Genomic DNA, 20,997 nt, shown 5'->3' with positions numbered 1-20,997 from the left:
CTGTATCAAAAATATCTGTTGCAAAAAAATTTCTTGCTATGTAAAATACCTCATAATATTATTTAATGAAAGGATAGAAAATTGTAATTATTTTTTAATAAATAGTTATACATAACAAAATATAGAAATAGATAATGAAATAAATGTAATAGTTATTTAATATGACTATATATTTATTAAAACAAAATTATATATATTATATATCACATATATGTTTTAAAGATTAGAAGGAATTCAGGAGAACATTAATAGTGCTGATCCTAGTAGTGGGATTACAAGCAATTTGACTACCTTATAGGTTTCCCACTTCTTCCTTGTACCATCCTTATCTTCTTTTGAAATTAAAAAAAAAATGTTAAACATTAATCAGAGGGAAAGCTTCAAACTAATTCTAAGTATTTTAGAGCTTTATTAATATTGTACTATGCATTCACCTGTGTCTGGTACATTTTTCATAATTTGTTCACTTTATCCTTTCAATTGCTTTGTGAAATCAATTGCTCTTAGCTCATGCTATCAAGCCTAAAAGAGGGAGATAAAATAGTGTGAAGGTAATAATGATTATACTGACTAAAAGAAAAAAGTGCCAGACACTAAAATAACCTGTACCTTCGCTATTTTACTTATGTACAGAACTGAAATTTCAATTGATCCTTGAGGCTTTGGCCCAACACTTCTTATCCTGTCTCTCTAGGAGATGAACTCTGGCACAACTAAAACAGTCAGGTATGCTATAGCAACAGCCTCAAGGATGCTATTACTGCTGTTGTGCATAATTATTTCTTCTGAAATATGCTATTACTGCTGTTGTGCATAACTATTTCTTCTGAAGTTGTCTTATGTTTTCACAGAATTTTAAATAGTATTTATTCTTCTACATTTTCTAGTTTTGCTTATATTTCATGGTTAGGAAAAAGATACATTATATCAATATCATAAATTCATCAATGCTTGAATATTCATGACAAAGATACACACACATACAATCCTATTCATAGAAATCCAAATGGTCGCTTTCTGCCAGCCAAGTAGGCATCATTAAAGCCTCTCCTCCTCCTGCAGTCATGTCTAAGCCAGAGTCTTCCAAAGAGCCTGAACAGCTGCAGAAGCTCTTCATTAGAGGTTGGAGCTTTGAAACAACCGATGGGAGTCTGAGGAACCATTCTGAGCAATGGGGAATGCTTACAGACTGTGTGATCATGAGAGATCCAAACACCAAGTGCTCCAGAGGCTTTGGATTTGTCACATATTTCCTTGTGGAGGAGATGGATGCAGCCATGAATGCAAGGCCACATAAGGTGGATGGAAGAGCTGTGGAACCAAAGAGGGCTGTCTCAAGAGAAGATTCTCAAAGACCTCATACCCACTTAATTAACTGTGAAAAAGATCTGTGTTGGTGGCATTAAAGAAGACACTGAAGAACATCATTTGAGAGATTATTTTGAACAGTATGAGGAAATCGAAGTGGTTGAAATCATGACTGACCAAGGCTGTGGCAAGAAGAGAGACTTTGCTTTTATAATATTTGACGACCATGACTCTGTAGACAAGATTGTCATTTAAAAATATCATACTGTGAATGGCCAAAATTGTGAAAGCTTTATCTAAGCAAGAGATGGTTTCATCTCTAGATGGTTTCATCTAATAAAGTGATGAAAGTGGTTCTGGCAACTTTGGTGGTGGTGGTGGAGGTCGTTTTGGTGGGAATGACAACTTTGGTCATGGAGAAAACTTCAGGGGGCGAGGTGGCTTTGGTGGCAGTCAAAGTAGTGGTGGATATGGTGGTATCAGGGATGGCCATAGCAGATTTGGTAATGATAGAAGAAACCCTGGAGGTGGTGGAAGCTATAATTTTGGCAATTACTACAATCAATCTTCAAATTTTGGACCCATAAGGAAGAAATTCTGAACAGAAGCTCTGGCCAGTGGTGCTGGTAGAGGCCAATACTTTGTCAAACCATGAAACCAAGGTGGCTCTGGCAGTTGCAGCAGCATCAAGAGCTATGGCAGTGGAAGAAAGTTTTAATTACTGCCAGGAAAAAAGTTCAGCAGGAGAGGAGAGCCAGAGAAGTGATAGTGAAGCTATACACTACAACAGATTTGTGAACGCAGCCACGCACAGTGGTGACAGGGCCTCACTGTTACAAAGAAGATATGTTTTCAACAATACTTGTGTGTATGAGAAAAAACTTGAAGACTTTTTTTGTGACCAATTGTATAACAGGTTATTTTAGCTTCTGTTCTGTGAAAAGTGTAAAGCATTCCAACAAGGGGTTTTAATGTAGATTTTTTTTTTTTTTGCATGTATGCTGTTGATTTCTAAATGTAATAGTCAAATTATAATGCTGAATAAATGTCTTTTAAAAAATAAAGAAGTCCAAATGGTCATTTCTAACTCTTTAATTAATAAGAAAGGCAGTGAATCTAATCTCTTAACTTATTCAAGCCAATGGAGCAGATGCCTATTGAAAACAGTTTATAGGGGCACCTGGCTGGCTCAGTGGGTTAAAGCCTCTGCCTTTGGCTCAGGTCATGATCCCAGGGTCCTAGGATCGAGCCCCACATCAGGCTCTCTGCTCAGCAGGGAGCTTGTTCGCCCTCTTTCTCTGCCTGCTTCTCTGCCTACTTGTGATCTCTGTCAAATAAATAAATAAAATCATAAAAAAAAAGAAAATAGTTTATAAATTATTTTGTAATGAGCTTTGAGTTTGAACTTTTTAGTGAATAGAGAATGCATCATCTCCTCTTCCTTAAATAGATAAAAATTTCAAGTGAAAAGACAAACCGAAAATATTTAGGTCATGATGACCTACCATTTTCTGGACTGATTCAATTAACAGTTTATATCCTCACAGAAAATCATCTCCCAGTGTTGCCCGTCTACACATCAAGCTTAGGAGGTTTACATCAACCTAAGATTCTCAAGGTTGGAGATAGCCCCAAACCCGAAGATCATTGAGTCCATCAGTTCTCAAAAGGACCCACTTATGTTGTGGTTCTAGTGATTCTTTGTGAAATAAGTAAAATAAAGAAAAAATAATGTGTTTCATAAAGCTAATTTCTTTAATTTGGATTCATGTCCTTTAGTCTCAGAAAATACCCCTTTGACACTTTTGATATTAAAATATCTTTTTTGATGAAAAGGTAATTAAATTAAGTGGCTACCTTTTCTTCTTTTTTATGTATTTACTGAAAAATAGGTGACTCTACATTAGTTTTCTTAGGAAATTCTCTGTTCCATGTCTAAAGTCCAAGATTAGATCAACAAAGAGCTTGTTTCTGCTGCTGGGGAATAAGTGTCTGTGGGATGTGATGGGCAATGAACAGCTTTAGAGACAAATGGGTTATTTGAAGTCCATGTAACTTTAGAGAAATTACTTAATCTAGTTGAATAATTTATTTCTTCACCTGTACCAGCTTAATTAATGTTACCTTTGTCTTGCATTCTTGTAAAAATTAGAAAATGAGTGGTTGTCTGGTTCCCCAACAGTGCAATGCAAACAAATGTCACCTTTCAAAAAGGCCTTACTTGCTCTACCCTATTTAATGTGCACCCTCTTCTCACCCATTCACTCAGCCGTCCTCTATTCCAATCAGGGTACTTATTTTTCTCTGGATTCATTTTATTTTCCCAACTAAAATAAACAATTAATGAGAGAAGGGACTGAGTCTGTCCCATCCCCACTGCATCCCCAGCAATTAACTATATGGCCAAAACATGGTAGTACTCATTAAATATTCATTGAATATAGAATGAGTATAAAGTGTTTGATATAAGCAAAACAAAACAAAAAAACCTCAATAAATGTTATTTTCCTAAGTCAGAATGAGGGGGGAAAATCCATCTCTCTAAATGTCACATTGGTCTGCATCCTCCGAAGCCATCAAAACCCACCCCAAAACACAAGGTATCTCTCTTTCCAAAATATATATTCCCAAGTGGGAAATAATTCTTTAGGTAACTGTTGATAGGGTCATCCTTATTTCAGAACTGGCTACAGTAAGAATGATTATATGATGGTAAGCTCAAACTGGGCTTTGGATGCAAATTTAATTTATTGAATAAAGAAAATGTCTGATCTTTGGGATTCACAGATTGCTGGGGAAATGTCATTTAAAGCCTTCCATTTTAAGACCATGTATAGTATCTGGTAATTGCTTGTATTAATTTGCATTTCAAATCAGTATTGAAAAGTCTCATCAGGCAGCCATCTTCAACTAAATTATCTGTTCTGATAAAAGCTACCATTAAGGAGTAAAATGTTTAGCTTAACACAAACATGCTAAATACTAATATTAAAAGGAAAAGGAAGAAAGGAAGGTAGGAAGGAAGGAATGAGTGAATGATGGAAGGACAGATAGAAAAGAGAGGAAACATGTTGCCTCTGAGTGAAAACCATAAATAAGGAAATTAAAGCCTCTCTACATCTCAGAAACCAAGACCTCAGGGAAGGTCCTATATACTTGAGATGCCAAAAATGGATGCTCCTGGGTAAGCTAAGGCTCTAGCCCAGCAAAGAAGGGTTTTTGGCCACAAGGCAAATATACATGTCTGGAACAAGGAAACAAGAAACAAGTAAGATAATCCCTAAATTCATCTTGGCTGTCATCCATTACTCACTTTAGGTACTAAGTTAGTACTTCTATTTCAGAGATTAGCAATCATTAAAACACAACTTGCCAAAGTTCCATTTCTTTTCCCTTGGCAAGAAGAGGATAGGGAAGCTAAACAACACATGTGAAGGTCAAAGCCCAGAGACACAGGGCCACTAAACAACTGAGATTTAAGCATAAGATTATAAAATGCTTCCCCTCTCTCATACCTTACCACCACACCAGCAATGTAATACTGGATTCACCTGAAAAAACTACAAGACTAAGACTCTAGGGAACGCCAAAGATAGCAGGGCACTCCCTCTTTCCCCAAAAAAAGCTAGAGGAATTGAAACTTCTGCTACTCATAGCTATAGCAAACACTACGTATGGTCCAACTACTAGCCAAATTAACATAAAACCTCATACTAGAGGTCTAAATACCTCAATTCAATACATCATGTCCTTTCAGTAACAAAAATAAATTACAAGGTATACTTAAATGTGAGGAAAAACACAGTCTGAAGAGACAAAACAAATATCAGAATCATACTCTGGTATGACACAAATACTGGTTTTATCAGGCCTAGTTTGGAATTTCAGGTAACTATGATTAATATGATGAGGGCTCTAATGGAAAAGATGGACAAAAATAGGTGAGTAATATAAGCAGAGAGATGGAAATTCTGGGAAAGAATCACAAAGAAATGCTAGAAATCAAAACCACTTTAACAGAAATGAAGAATGCCTTTGGTAGATGCATTAGTAGAATGGAGGTAGCTGAGAAAACAATCGGTGAACTTAAATATAGGTCAATAGAAACATTCAAAACTGAGCTATAAAGAGAAAAGAGAATGAAAAAAGGGAAGAGAATACAACATCCAAGGATTGTGGGATAATTTCTAAAAGTAAAACATACAAATAATTGCAATGTCAGAAGAAGAAAAAAAGTCAAAAGTGTAAGAGAAATAATTGAAGTAATAATGGCTGAGAATTCCACAATTAATGACACCAAACCACAGATCCAGGAAGCTCAGAGACCGCAAAGCAGGATAAATATATACATATACACATATATACAAATACATACACATTTATGTGCATATGTATGTCTACCTAGGGATATCATATTCAACTACAGAAAATCAAAGATACAGAAAAAACCTTTAAGAAAGCTGGGGTAAGGGAGATAAAAACAAACAAACAAACAAACAAAAAACTTACCCATAGAAGGTACAAGAATAAGAATTACAGTGGACTTCTTGTCAGATACCACGCAAGCAAGGCAAAAGTGGCAGTGAAATTAATGTTAAAAGACAAACCATCAACTTAAAACTTTGCATCCAGTGAAATTATCTTTCAAAAATAAAGGATAAATAAAGACAGCTACGAAGAAGAATAAGCATAGATACTGTTCCTACTGTGGTAGTGGGTTTTATCTCCATTGCACCTCAAAAGGGAGTAACCAAGGAGGTGGAAGCTGTCATCCTCACGGAAACATCAGGTAGAGGAAGTGACAGAGACCAGGACTTCATGAGGAAAGATAGTCCCTAAAACAGAAATGTCAAAATAAGAGAATTGTTGGTAGGGGTGGGGAGTTAATGTAGGGGCCAAGTATGCTAGACTAGGTATGCAATTTGCAACTGGTTCCTTCCATTGCTAGGCCTCATATTTTTGCCTAAAAATAGGAACACTTTCTAAACACCATTTGGACTTAACTCTACACTGTAAATATTAAATCTGTAGATATCCAAACAAATATATGAATAATAGCAACGTATCATAGTAGTAGAAACTTAGATGCTAAATGGTGAGCTATAAGTGATAATCTCTCAATCATGTCTCCAAGAAATGTTTATTGGGCTTCTACTCTGTCAGGCACTCCTGTAATCTCAGGGAATTTTCATATAAGTAGTAGAAAACAAAATACAATAAGTAAGTAAACAAGTAAGAAAGATATAAACATCAAACAAAACCTAAAATCAGCAAAAGGAAGGAAAAAATAAAGATGAGAACAGAAATAAATCATATAAAAACTAAAACAACAACAACAACAACACAACAGAGCAATGAAACCAGGAGCTACTTCTTTGAAAAACTAAAAAAAATTATTAATAATCCTCTAACCAGACTTAACAGGAAAAAGAGAGTGGACTAAAATAAATAAAATCACAAATGAGAGAGGAGAAATAACAACCAATACCACAGAAATACAAATAATTATAGGAGAATACTATGAAAAACTATATGCTAACAAACTGGACTACCTAGAAGAAATGGATAAATTCCTAGAAACATATGAACTAAAAAAACTGAAAGAGGAAGAAATAGAAAATTTGAACAGACCAATAACTAGCAAAGAAATTAAATCACTAATCAAAAGACTTCCAACAAACAAAAGTCCAGGACCAGAGGACTTTACAGAATGTTACCAAACATTTAAAGAAGAGTTAATACCTATTCTTCTCAAACTATTCTAAAGAAAGAAGAGGAGGGGAAACTTCCAAATTCATTCAATGAGGCCAGTATTACCTAATACCAAAACCAGATAAAAACATCACTAAAAAAGAGAACTACAGGCCAATATCTCTGATGAACATTGATGCAAAGATACTTAACAAAATGCCAGCAAACAGAATCCAACAATACATTAAAAAAGTCATTCACCACGATCAAGTGGGGTTTATTCCTTAGTTGCAAGGGGGTTCAATATTCACAAATCAATCAACAAAATACATCACATCAATAAGAAGAAAAGATGGGAACCATATGATCATTTCAGTTGACACAGAAAAAGTATTTGACAAAGTACAACATCCATTCATGATTAAAAAAAAAAAAACCCTCAACAAAGTGAGTTTAGAGAGAACATTCACATGATAAAGGCCATATGTGAAAACCCCATAGCCAACATCATCCTTAATAGTGAAAACCATTAACTTTTCCCCTAAGGTCAGGAACAAGATACAGATGTCCACTCTCACTACTTTTATTCAACATATGCTGAAAGGCCTAATCACAGCAATTAGACAACAAAAAGAAATAAAAGTTATCCAAATTGGCAAGGAAGAAGTCAAACTTTTCCTACTTGCAGATGTCATGATACTATATTTACAAAACCCAAGACTCCACTGAAAGATTTCTAAAACTATAACACAAATTCAGTAGAGCTGCAGGATACAAAATCAATGCGCAGAAATCTGTTGCATTTCTATACACCAATAATTAAGCAGTAGAAACAGAAATTAAGAAAGCAATCTCTTTCACAATTACACCAAAAATAATAAGATACCTATGAATAAACTTAACCAAGGAGGTAAATGACCTCTATTCTGAAAACTATAAAACGCCAATGAAAGAACTTGAGACAGGGCACCTGGGTGGCTTTGTCAGTTAAGTGCCTGCCTTCAGCTCAGATCATGATCTCAGGGTCTTAGCATAGAGCCCTGCATCAGGGCTCCCTGCTCAATAGAGTCTGCCTTTCCCTCTCCCTCTGTCCCTATCTCTGCTCTTGGTCTCTCATGTGCCCCACCTCAAATAAATAAAATCTTTTTTTAATTAAAAAAAAAGAATTTGATACAACATAAAGAAATGGAAAGATATTCCATGATTGGAAGAACAAATATTGCTAAAATGTCCCCATGATCCAAAGCAATCTACATATTTAATGCAACCCCTATCAAAATACCATTTTTCAAAGAAACCAGAACAAATAATTCTAAAATTTGTATGAAACAACAAAAAACCCTGAATAGCCAAAGCAATCTTGAAACAGGAAAGCAAAGCTGGATGCGTCACAATTCTGGACTTCAAGTTATACCACAACTCTGTAATAATAAAAACAGTGTGGAAGTGGCACAAAATAGACACATAGGTCTACAAAGCAGAGCAGAACAGAGAACCCAGAAATAAACCCACAACTACATGGTCAATTAACCTTCTGCAAAACGGTAAAGAATATCCAACGTGGACAGCTACACTCAAAAGAATAAAACTGGACCACTTACTTAGACTATACACAAAAATAAATTCAAAATGGATTAAAAACTTAAATATGAGACCTGAAACCATAAAAGTCCTTGAAAAGGACACAGGCAGTAACTTCTTTGACATTGGCTGAAGCAACATTTTTCTAGATATGTCTCCTGAGGCAAGGGAAACAAAGCAAAAACAAAGTATTGGGTCTACAGCAAAATAAAAATCTTCTGCACAGCAAAGGAAACAATCAACAAAACTGAAAGGCAAACTATAGAATGGGAGAAGATATTTGCAAATGGCATATCTAATAAAGGGTTAATATGCAAAATACATAAAGAACTTATACAACTCAACCCAAAATCAAATAATCCAATCAAAAACGGGCAGAAGACATGAACAGACATTTATCCAAAGAAGACATACAGATGGCCAACAGACATATAAAAAGATGTTCATCATCAATTACCATCAGGGAAATACAAATCAAAACTACAATGAGATACCACCTCGCACCTGCTGGAATGGCTAAAATCAACAACACAAGAAACAACAGGTGTTGGTAAGGATGTGGAGAAATGGGAACACTTGTGCACTGCTGGTAGGAATGCAAATTGATGCAGCCACTGTGGAAAACAGTATGGAAGTTTCTTGGCAAGTTTAAAATAGAACTACCCTATGGTGCAGCAATAGCACTATGGAGAAGTTACCCAAAGAATACAGAAATACTAATTCAAAAGAATACATGCACCCTGATGCTCATAGCAGCATTATCTACAATAGCCAAGATATAGCAGCTCAAGTGCCCTTTGACTGATGAATGGATAAAGAAGAGATGGTATCTATATAGAATAGAGTATTTTTCAGCCATGAGAAAAGAATGAAATCTTGCCATTTGCAATGACATGGATGGAGCTAGAGAGTATTATGCTAAGCTACATAAGTCAGTTAGAGAAAGACAAATACCATATGATTTCACTCCTGTGTGGAATTTAAGAAACAAAACAAATGAGCAAAGGGGAAAAAAGAGAGAGAGAGACAAACCAAGAATCAGACTCTTCACTATAGAGAACAAACTGATGATTATCAGAGGGGAGGTGGGGGGAGATGGGCAAAATAAGTGATGGGGATGAAGGCAGTCACTTACTGTGATGAGCACCAGGTGTTGTATGGAATTGCTGAATCACTATAGTATACCCCTGAAACTAATATGACACTGTATGTTAACTAACTGACATTTTTTTAAAAGGAAAGAAGGATATATACTGGCACAAGTTATGCATAGAATTAAAACTGAGTGATTGATGATAGATGACAGATAAGAAATAGATACATAGCTGATAATATTTATACAGACGCTATATAAATTGAAATTTAAATAAGAAGAAGGAACTAACTGTGAAAAATTAGGGATTACAAACATAGGGAACAGTTCACAGAGATGTGAAGTAGGAAATTGGATATACAAACCTGGATTTCAGGGCAAAAGCCACAATTGGAAATGCAGATTTATGAGGCATATGGATGGTATTGAAAGCCATAGGCCTGATTATGCAGAGTAATTACATAGAGTACAGGACTGAGCTCTTTGATACTCTATGTTTTCAAGGTTAAGCAGCAGAAATATCTGCAAAGATATCGGAGAAGGAAGAGCAAATGAGCCAGGAGGAAACCCCATTTTAATTCTACTGGACAGAAGCCTAAAGAAAACATGTTTCAAGGAGAACTGAATCATCAGTGCCACTGAGATGTGAAAGAAGATGAGAACTTAGCATAATGTCATAACTTAGCTATAATGCTTTGAATCTGGCAACATGGTGGTCAAGAGTGACCTTGACTGGGGCGGTCTTTGTAACATAATGAAGAATAAAGCCTGAATGGAGTCAGGTATGGGAGAAAGTGAAGTGAGGCTGCAGAGATGATGACTGGAGAAGTTTTGCTGTGAAAAAGAGTAGAGATGGACAGTGTGGAGGAGAAAGAAATCTATCCAAGTTTGGAAAGACTCACAGATGAGGCAGTGCTCCAGCCAGACCAGGTGAGGACTGTATGAGAGAAGAAAGAAGACCTACTTGAATACCAACAGCTCCCACTCCTAGCAGTCTTGGGGTGGAGCTTCCTTCCTCTGAAGTGGTAGTGTCCTGTCTTAGAGGGAAGATGTGGGCCATCATGTTCATTTCTTTATTTACATTGTGGAGAGGGCACCTTCCCTCCTAAATACTAGGAAATTCAAGCAAATGTATTGTAAAATTTGTAGGAACAAATGAAGTTTCATTACTAGCACCAATAATGATTCCAACATCTAACTCTAATTCCCATTTGGAGAAATACAGGATTCCATATACAGTAGCATAAGATATAAAGGAAAACCCATTTGCCCTTCTGTAGAAGCTTCCCCCAACTTCTTTCAGCCGGAGTAACATCACAGACTCTCCTATAATTCCTTGCCTAAACAGGAAAATAGCAGGTAGGGTAAGGGAATAGTGTCTGCCATGCCCCAAGTTCTTAAACCCAGGAAAAATTCTCTCCTGCCTCTCTAAGCTTTGTCTCTCATGATCTGTATTGTCAGAGTTCTCCAGAGAGGTGAAAAAAAAATAACCCAATATGATGTATAAATGTATAAATAGATAGATGAGAGAGAGAGACAGATTTATTTTAAGGAATTAGGTCAGATGATTGTGGAGGCTGACAAGTTCAAATCTGCAGTCTGGGTAGCAGGCTGAAGATCCAGGGAAGGCTTGATTTTGTATTTCAAGTCCAAAGTTGGTCTGCTGGCGGAGTATTCCCTCTTTTTTCAGAAAGGTCAGTTTTGTTTTTATTAAGCTCTTCAACTGATTGGATAAGTCACATTCACATTACTCAAAGCCTAGGGATTTCAATGTTAATCTCATCCATAAAATATTTTCATTGTCACCTGAAACTAATGAATATTGTGTGTCAGCTATACTCTTAAAAAAATTAAATACTTTCATTGAAACATGTAGAATCATGCTTGACTATTTAGTTACCATGACCTAACAAAGCTGAGACACACAATTAACTACCACAAGTCCATCCCATATCAATCTGGCACCCATACAGATCTCCTTAAGCCATACATAATATCCAAATAAAGATAACAACAAGGTCATATTTCCACCCGACATGATACAACTATCCTACGTACACCAGGCATGCACTAACCTTTTCCCCCCAGAAGAGGATGCAAAGTCCTTGGGTGAAGTACTCATTCTGAGAGTGGATTTCATTTCTCAGAACAGTGCCCAGGGAGGATCCTCAATAAAAAGAACAGTAATGAACACATGGTCTCCCACAGAATGTCAGTTTTATGGCTGCTATTTTAAGAGGTCCTTTAATTACTTGTTTTCTGGGGCAATAGGTTTGCCACATAAAACTGTTTTCTTTTAGCTGGTGAGTATTCTAAATTAGATTTTGTTTCTGACTCTGACACAAACAGTATGTAAAAGGAAAAAAAAACCTCATGTATTAGATTCAGAATTCATCTTACATTTTCTTCCCTTTGCCATATATTTTATCCCCTAGGGGAAAGCAACAGAAATTTGCATTACACAAAAGATACTTTGTACAAACAGAATTAAGTATTGATAGCTGTTTGGAGGCTCGGGAAAAAGCAAAACAATTGATACTGATGAATTTTCCACCTGAAAAACTCTGGTTTAACTGATAATAAATTCAAAAACCCAGTTTCTTGGAGGAAACTTACCAATAAGAAAGTTAAATTGTTCATAATTTTGCACATTACGGACCATAAATTTGCCTTCTACCCTGGTTCACAAATGTTTCTGTCTTGTAAAATTTTTAATGATATCCAGATCTCTTGCTTGGAAAATGTAGTTCTAATATTGTTTTCAAAAGAGTACTTAGATAGTCTTATAAATAACAGGTGCAGGGTCATATTTATAGAATAAATTTAAGAAAAAAGGGAATTAGAAATAGCCAAGTGTTAGTGAGGATGCAGACAAAAGGAAACCCCTTGGGCACTTTGATGGGAATATGAATCGGTGCAACCACTCTGGAAAACAGTATGGAGGTTCCTCAAAAAGTTAACAATAGAACTACCATATGATCTAGCAATTCTACTTCTGGGTATTTATCCAAAGAAAATGAAAACATTAACTCAAAAAAATGTATCCCCATTTTCATTGCAACATTATTAATAATAGTCAAGATATAGAAACAACTTAAATAATTAATGGATGTAAGAATAAAGAAAATGTGATATATATATATGATATATATAGATAAAGATATAGATATATGTGTGTGTGCATAGAGAGAGAGAGAGAATATTATTCAGCCATAAAAAAAGAATGAAATAGCCATTTGCAATAAGGAGGGATCTTAAGGCCATCATGCTAAGTGAAATAAGTCAGACTAAGACAAATACTATTAGATCTCACTTATATGTGGAATTTAAAAAAGCCTTTTTTTAAAAAGCTCATAGATACAGAGAACAGATTGGTGGTCAACAGAGGCAGGAAGTGTGGGGTAGGTTAAATGAGTGAATAGAGTCAGAAATATAAACTTCCAGTTATAAAGTAAATAAAGTCATGATAATGTAATGTACAGCATGGTAACTATAGTTAATAATACTTTATTGTATATTTGAAAGTTGCTAACAGTAGATCTTAAAAGTTTTCCAAAGAAAAAAAACTTGGGTAACTATGTATGGTAACAAATGTGAACCAGACTCATTGTGATTATTTTGCAAAATAGACAAAGATTAAATCACTATGTTGCACAACTAAAACTAATACAAAGTTAGAGGTCCATTATACCTCAACTAAAAAAGTAACAACCATAGTAAACCTGTAAGCATAAATATTTTTCTTTTTAAAAAATATATTTAAAGAAAAATAACTACAGATTCCTATTTCCTAACTCACAATCATTCACAGCAGGTGTTTATCAAGTGCAATGGCAGGTAACTTGCCCAATTTCTCATGCTACCATATCTCATTGAATCTGAAGGCATTAACTGTAAGACATGTAATTTTATTTAACATCAGGAAATTTTAATGCTATCAATTAAACTATGTCACACCATCAACTGTAAGAAATGTCCAGGTTTTAGAAATGGTAAAATGTGTGCTCGCTTCAGCAGCACATATACTAGAAATGTCAAAATGTATCTCTTAGAATTACTAAGTACAGTATTGACATTCATAAGCCAAACTATGAGAGCATCAAAAGCAAGGAAATTCATTTTTTGTCCCCTACAGAGCTTGTATATAGTAGACAATAATAAGGAAGGAAGGAAGGAAGAAGAGAAGGAAGGAAGAAGGGAGAGAGGGAGGGAGGGAAGGAGGGAGGGAAAGAGAGAAGAAGCAAGGAAGGAAGGAAAAAGAAATTAAATTTGTAAATCAAGGAAAACCTCATACCAAAAGTAAAAGTAGAGATTAAAAAAGGAACTAAAAGTTGCTTCATCCCAGAACTGGCATGGTAGGGTCAAGCGGATTCTGGTCTGAGGCTAGAGGAGTGATGCATTGAAGGATTGTTAGGTTCTCCAAACCCGTAGCAGCAGCAACATCACTTGGAACTCCCATCTTGCACCAGTCCAATGAGGGACCGCAAATTGTATTGGTGACATAGAAGTCCAGACCACAGTCTTCAGAAAAGATGTTTTAACACACAAAGCTTGTTAGTTCTGGCCCTAGTTAGTGTTTGTAATGGGGTGAATTACATCCCCCTAAAATTCATCTCCATCCAGAACCTCAGAACTTGACCTTACTTGGAAATAGGGTCTTTGCAGACATAATTAGTTTTGTTAAGATAATGTCATGTGGGATTGGGGTGGACCCTAAGTCCAATGACTGCTGTCCTTATAAGAAGGAAATGTAAAGATCCAGCAAAGCACAGAGGAAAAGCCCATGTGAAAATGGAGGCAGAGATTGGAGTGATATGTCCACAAGCCAAGGAATGCCAAGGATTACTGATAATTGCTAAAGAGGCAAAGAATGATTCTTTTCCTAGAGCCTTTGGAGGGAACATGGCTCTAGCTCCATTTCTGACTTCTAACCTCCAGAACCATGAAAGAATAAATTTCTCTTTTATTAAACCATCCAGGTTAGGGTAATTTGCTGTAGTACCTCTAGAAAATGAATACAGTGTTTTTTTAAAATAATAATAATTAGCAACCATCATCTATAATTTTACGGTTTTTAAAACTGTTTACTGGGTTTTCAGCTTACAATAGTAATACAGATTCAATCTAACAGATTAAAATATATAAATTTATGAAGTTAAAAACAAAAGCCCCACCTTTTTACCCCATATCCAGTCCCTGTATACTTACACTTTTTCCTTCTCTATGAATATACACATAAGCACTATTTTTTATAAAAAATGGGATCATCCTACATATAATGTTTTTTAGCTTGCTTTTTTTCAATAACTATATTATGAAATAGAAGGGCATCTTTACATGTCAATATGTAGAGATACATATCATTCTTTCAATGGGCTGTATAATATTCCATTATAGCCACCATCTCATAACTCATAATTTATCCATACATAATTACTGTAAGCTATGAACTAGGCGTGGAATCCCTGTTTTCACAGAGCACAACAGATAAATAAGCAGAAAGGATATTCAATAGGCACAAGCTAAGAGGACTGTGAGGGGATGGGAAGGGCTCCAGGCACACAGGGGAGCATGTACAAATTACAGGAGACCAAAAGGAATCATCTTTGGGACAAAATAAGCAGCATCTCCTCATTCTCACAAGTAATTGCAAAGAAAGAATCATTTACATGAGAGCTCTGGAAGGTTACACCTGGTCAGGTTTCCTGGATTTAGATAGACTCATTTCAAGAAGAGTATGCAAAATTACTAAATCATCAGTTGGCTCAACACAATGCGCTATGTGGCCTGAGTACCTCATCAATTACTTCATCAATTACATCATTACTTTTAACCAAGTAATATGTGTTCTACTGGTGCTTTAAAAGATGTACACTTCATTATTGTATGGGTCTTGGCTGCTGGCACATGGACCCCAATGAATCACTGCTTACATTTCTAGGAAGTTTTTGCAAGGATGTAGCTCTGATATGGGACTCCAGACAGCTGCCATCCCAGCAAATGAGGCCAAAGAGCATAGCTAAAGTGATCTTAATGTGTTGAATTCTGAAGGCAAAATCCTCAAGCTCCATCTAAATGAACCCCATAGACGGATGATTTATTACCAAAGGATAGAGAAAATGATTAGCCTTAATGAAGCACCTCATAGTTTATGCAAATTGGATCTGATTCACCACTGGTCTTGGACTAAAATTCCCAGTGACTTCTAGCTAATCAACTTTAATCACAGGGATGTCTAATGGACCTTTTGTCTGAGGCCTTGATGTACTGCCTGTCTTTATTATCAGGTGATGGGGTGGGAGAGTACATGCCTACAATCAGGAATGGAGTAGGACAGACTAGAGGCCAGGTCATTTCCCTTTAGGAATATCTGAACTCTCCCTTCCACTTCATCCTTCTGCATTCATTACCACAATGGGAGGCAGATCTAAGTTCTCCACCCCCACTCAGGAAAAAGGGCTCCATCGTATCAGGAAAGATAAGGACAGATCCCCCCAGATCAGTTCCAGAATGTAAAAGTTCCTTGATAATCTAAGTGTTAATACAAACAGAACATACTGTCACTCTTCATAGTCAAACTGGCATTATCAGAGAGAGACTCAGGCTGGCACATTGGCAATCCCAGAAGGAAAAGACATAGAAGTACCTGGACAAAGGTTCTAGAAGAAACTCTGTAAATATTTTATCTCACCTGATAGTTGTTTTTCAGTCCAAGATAAATATGTAATGGAAGTACTAACTGTGTTATAAAGTATAAATTATCATCAGATTATTCCCTAATGGCTGATGCCTCAGAAGCTATTTGGAAAATTCCCGTAATAAGGGTGTGAGCATGACTCCTGGCTGAATGCTATCTGCTCACGCACAAGGCAGGAAGTCTGAACACGTCAGCAGCACTGGAGTCCTGACTAGGACCAACATTGATCCAGTTGCAAAAGCGGTTTATCAGCTGTGGGCACAGAAAAACTTCCTCAGCTCGTGGAGGCAGGCCTTACAATCGCTCATTCCTCGTCTCAGAATGTTTTTCATGGAGCAGATCCTGCTTCCTGGCTTTCTTGCTGAATCAGGCCATAAGAACTAATTTCATGTCCCCTTTGAATCCTGTCAATCTGACTTATTTTGAGGAAGAGAAAATGGGAGCGTCAGTCAAAGCAGTCACATTTCACAGCCCCTCGGACAGCTTATCAGGAGGAATTCAACTATATCGCATTCCATTCACTGGCATGGATATTTAATTCAGAAGGGCAGCAGTCAGGCGACCTGGGTGACCTGGGTCGGTGAAGAGGAGCTAGCCAAGCCCAGGCCCCAGGCGTTCCTGCACCTCAGGATAAACCTAGCTTTAAATACGTCTCTGACATGGATGTCTCTGACCTCAGGCTTTGGATTTGAGGGACAAATAAAAATTTAAATGCTAATGTATATTTACCTTTTTGTTTGTTTTTTTGTTTGGCCTGGTGAACAGATTAAAGAAAATCAGCTGCCATCCACTCTCGCTGTCATTGCAGAAAAGAACCATTTAAAAACAACAAGACAAGAAGTTCTCAAAGAAGAATTTATTTAAATTGAAGCAGAAAATTAACATTATGAAAAACTCATTATGCTGTCTTTATTTTTTTCCATTTTTCTTCAAATTGGTGAAAATTTCTCACACTAAGTTGCCTTAGGGGACAAGAGCAACTAGTTTCCTCCTAATTCCAGGAAGACAAATAAGGAGAGAAAAGCAACAAATGCATCATTTGTATGTCAGCCTGTCTGTGTCCTTTTCCAGCAAGTGCACCCAGGCATAACCAAAGAACTTTTCTTTGTCCTATGACCATGTATTATGTTTCAACCCCCAACTCAAGACCCCTTCTGAATGTCCCTAAAAGCCCATATTCCACACTTTTTAATAAGTACCATGTATAATACTCAAAATAGAAAAGAATTTTGAGAGGAAACTTCTATTTACAAACCAATGTAGGAGCACCTAGGTGGCTTAGTGGGTTAAATGTCTGCCTTCGGCTCAGGTTCATGACCTCAGGGTCCTGGGATCCAGCCCTGTCTCAGGCTCCCTGCTCAGTGGGGAGTCTGCTTCTTCCTCTTCCTCTGCTCGCCTGACTCATGGTCTCTCTCTCAATTAAATAAATTTTTTATTAAAAAAAAATATTTACAAGATACAAAAATCCTTATACTATTTCTGTTTCAAGACATTAATGCCCTATAATAAAATACCTGCGTTCTCTTAAAATTAACGTAAAGTTTTCTTTAAAGAAGCTTTGGGGAAGCTGGATGGCACAATTGGTTATGTGTCTGACTCTTGGTTTCGCCTCTGGTCATGATCTCAGGGTCGTGAGATCGAGCCCTGCGTCAGATCTGCATTCAACATAGAGTCTGCTTGGAACTCTCTCTCCCTCTTCCTCTTACCCCTCCCCCACTTGTGCTCTTGCTCTCTCTTTCTCTCTCGAAAAATAAATGAATCTTTTAAAAAAAAAGTAGTTTTAATCACTTCTGGGGAAGACAGCAAAGTAGGAGTATCCTAAACCTACTACATCCCACAGATACAGCTAAGTAACACCCATGTCAGTATAAATAACCCAGAAAATGACCCAAAGACTGCCAGAACAAACTCTCCAAAGCAAGGGAAGAGGCCAACTGAAGAGGGTAGGAATGGCAGAGACTCGGTGGAGAGTCAAACTGACCCACAGGGCTGTCCCTGGAAGGGAGGGAATTCCGCAGGTACAGAGAAAGGAAAGGAAAAGATGCCATACCAGGTACCATAGACACAGGGGATATGCATTGGGAAGACAAATCCCTAGAATACTTGATTTTGAAAACCAGAGGGGCCTAACTTTGCAAGTTCTTACAATCAGCAGGGCATACCATTTGGAACTTTAAAAATCAGTGGGCTCTGCTCTGGGAGAGCCAGGAGGGCAATAGGAAACTGAATCCCCACCGTAAAGAGATAGCACAACACACAGCCCCATGGAGACACAATACAGCAGCAAAGTTTGAGTGGCACCTGGGGTATATGCAAAGATTTATTTACTAACCTCAGAGTAAGTGCTGGAGGGAAAGCTTTGAAAGACTTCAACAAAAGAGCTGATGGGCACCATTTCCCTCCCCTGCTCCCCCAGACCAGATACACAGAGATCTACAGCAACCAGGGTAGCAGGAACACTCTTTACTTAGCTTGCTAACAGCCCACCCCATCCCTGCACACTTCCGTTGACTGGCACCCTATAGGCAGGTCTCCCTCCAAGTCTCCTCCCACAACAGACCCAGGCAAAGCTTGCTAAACCATGTGTCCTGCCCCGGCTCTTCTGAAAACCTGCCCCCTCTAGCCAGGACTAAGATAGGAATTTTTAAGCACCTGCAGGTCTCCTCCAATGGCAGACTTGGTGCTGGCACCAAGTACCCGGCCCCCCACCTTCTCCTGCAGACCTGCCCTTGACAGGAGTCCATCCAAAGCCACACCACAGTCAGCAGAATAAAAGCTGCACGGACAGAGGCCAGCACCACTCTAGAGTGACTCCTGTCCTGGGACAGAGGAAAATAACCACACATACTAGTCTGAACAGTAGTGGGCTGAGGGCAGACATCTGGTCTAACTGCAGGCTCCATGCACCAATGAAAGTTATTCAGGAGAGAACATGGGCAAAGTATACTGTAGCTCTGGCAAACACCTGATCTGACTCAACTCAAGACCAAGGAGACCCCAGACTGTCCCACTAATCACACAGGAACCAAACACTGCCCACAACAGGCAAAGACAGCCATTGACTAAAGGCTAACATGACTCAGCCACAACAGGGCACACACAACATACATAGGAGATACCCATGAAGTGCCAGGTTATGATAAACAAGAGACACAGCACCACAGGGGGCTACAGAACCTCTTCTACATAAAGTCACTACTCTCAAGAGCAATGAGGAGACAGGAATATGTCCCAAATGAAAAGTTAAGACAAAATCACAGCAAGAGAGCTAAATGAAACAGAGGTAAGTAATGGTCATAAAGATACTCACCGGGCTTGAGAAAAGAGTGGAGGACTTCAGGAAGACCCTAGACAGAGATTGAACACGTAAAAAAGAACCAAACATAGATGAAGCACTCAATAACTGAAATTAAAAATACACTAGAGGAAATGAGTAGTAGAGTAGAGGTATCAGACAAATGGATCAGTGACCTGAAGGACAGAACAATGGAAGGCAGTCAAGCTGAACAGGAGACCAAAAAAAAAAAAAAAAAAAAAAAGACTAAGACAAAATGAAAATAGACTAAGGGAACTCAATAACACCCTCAATCACAATAACATTCAGATTATAGAGATCCCAGAAGAAGAAGAAGAGGAGGAATGGGGGGAGAGAAGGAGGAAAAGGAGAGGGGGGCAGAATATTTATTTGAAGAAATAATAGCTAAAAACTTCTTGAGTCTGGGGAAGGAAACAAAAATCCAAATCCAGGAGATAACAAAAATCCCCTAACAAAATCAACCCAAGGAGGTCCACACCAAGATACATAGTAATTAAAATGGCAAAAAGTAGTGATAAAGAGAGAATTTTAGAAGCAGCAAGAGAAAAGAAAACAGTTACATACAAGAGAAACCCCACAGGGTTATCAGCTGCTTTTTTAGCAGGAACTTTGCAGTCTGGAAAGGAGTGGCATAATATATTCAAAGGTGGAAAGGGGGGAAAGTCTGCACCAAAAACACTCTATCCAGAAGACTATCATTCAGAATGTAAAGGGAGATGAGGAGTCTTCCATACAAACAGAAGTTAAAGGAATTCATGACCACTAAATCAGCCCTACAAGAAATGTTAAAGGGCATTTTTTTTAGTGGAAAGGAAAGACTATAAGTAGGAGTTAGAAAAGTAGGAAATACAAAAGCAATAAAAATAAGTATATAAAATCAGTCAAGGGATTCAAAAAGAAAAGGATATAAAGTAGGACACCATATACCTAAAATGTGGGGTGTAGAAGAGTAAAGAATGGTTTCAAATTTAACTGACCATCAACTTAATATAGACTGCTATGTGAATAAGATGTTACATACAAACCTAATGGTAACTGCAAATCCAAAACCAGTAACAGATATGCAAAAAATAAAGAAAAAGGAATCCAAGTACGTCACCAATAAAGGCCAGCAAAAATTGAGAGAGGAGAGTAAGAAGAGAAAAGAACAGAGAAGAACTACAAACACAACCACAAAACAGAAACAAAATAGCAATAAGTACATACTTATCAATAATTACCCTGACTGTAAATGGATTAATGCTCCAATTTTAAGACATAGGGTGACAGAATGAATAAAAAGTCAAGATTCATCTATAAGCTGCCTACGAA

The 20,997-nt window shown here is 37.3% G+C and overlaps 1 pseudogene; it reads left to right on the top strand.

Moving 5' to 3' along the window:
* The first annotated feature begins 1,064 nt into the window (after positions 1–1,064).
* LOC116875680 lies at positions 1,065–2,026 on the top strand (annotated as a pseudogene).
* Positions 2,027–20,997: the final 18,971 nt, after the last annotated feature.

This window comes from Lontra canadensis, unplaced genomic scaffold, assembly GCF_010015895.1.
Source record: "Lontra canadensis isolate GAN:19392208 unplaced genomic scaffold, GSC_riverotter_1.0 scaffold42, whole genome shotgun sequence".
Taxonomy (NCBI): Eukaryota; Metazoa; Chordata; class Mammalia; order Carnivora; family Mustelidae; genus Lontra; species Lontra canadensis.
This window is presented reverse-complemented; position numbering and strand designations above follow the sequence as displayed.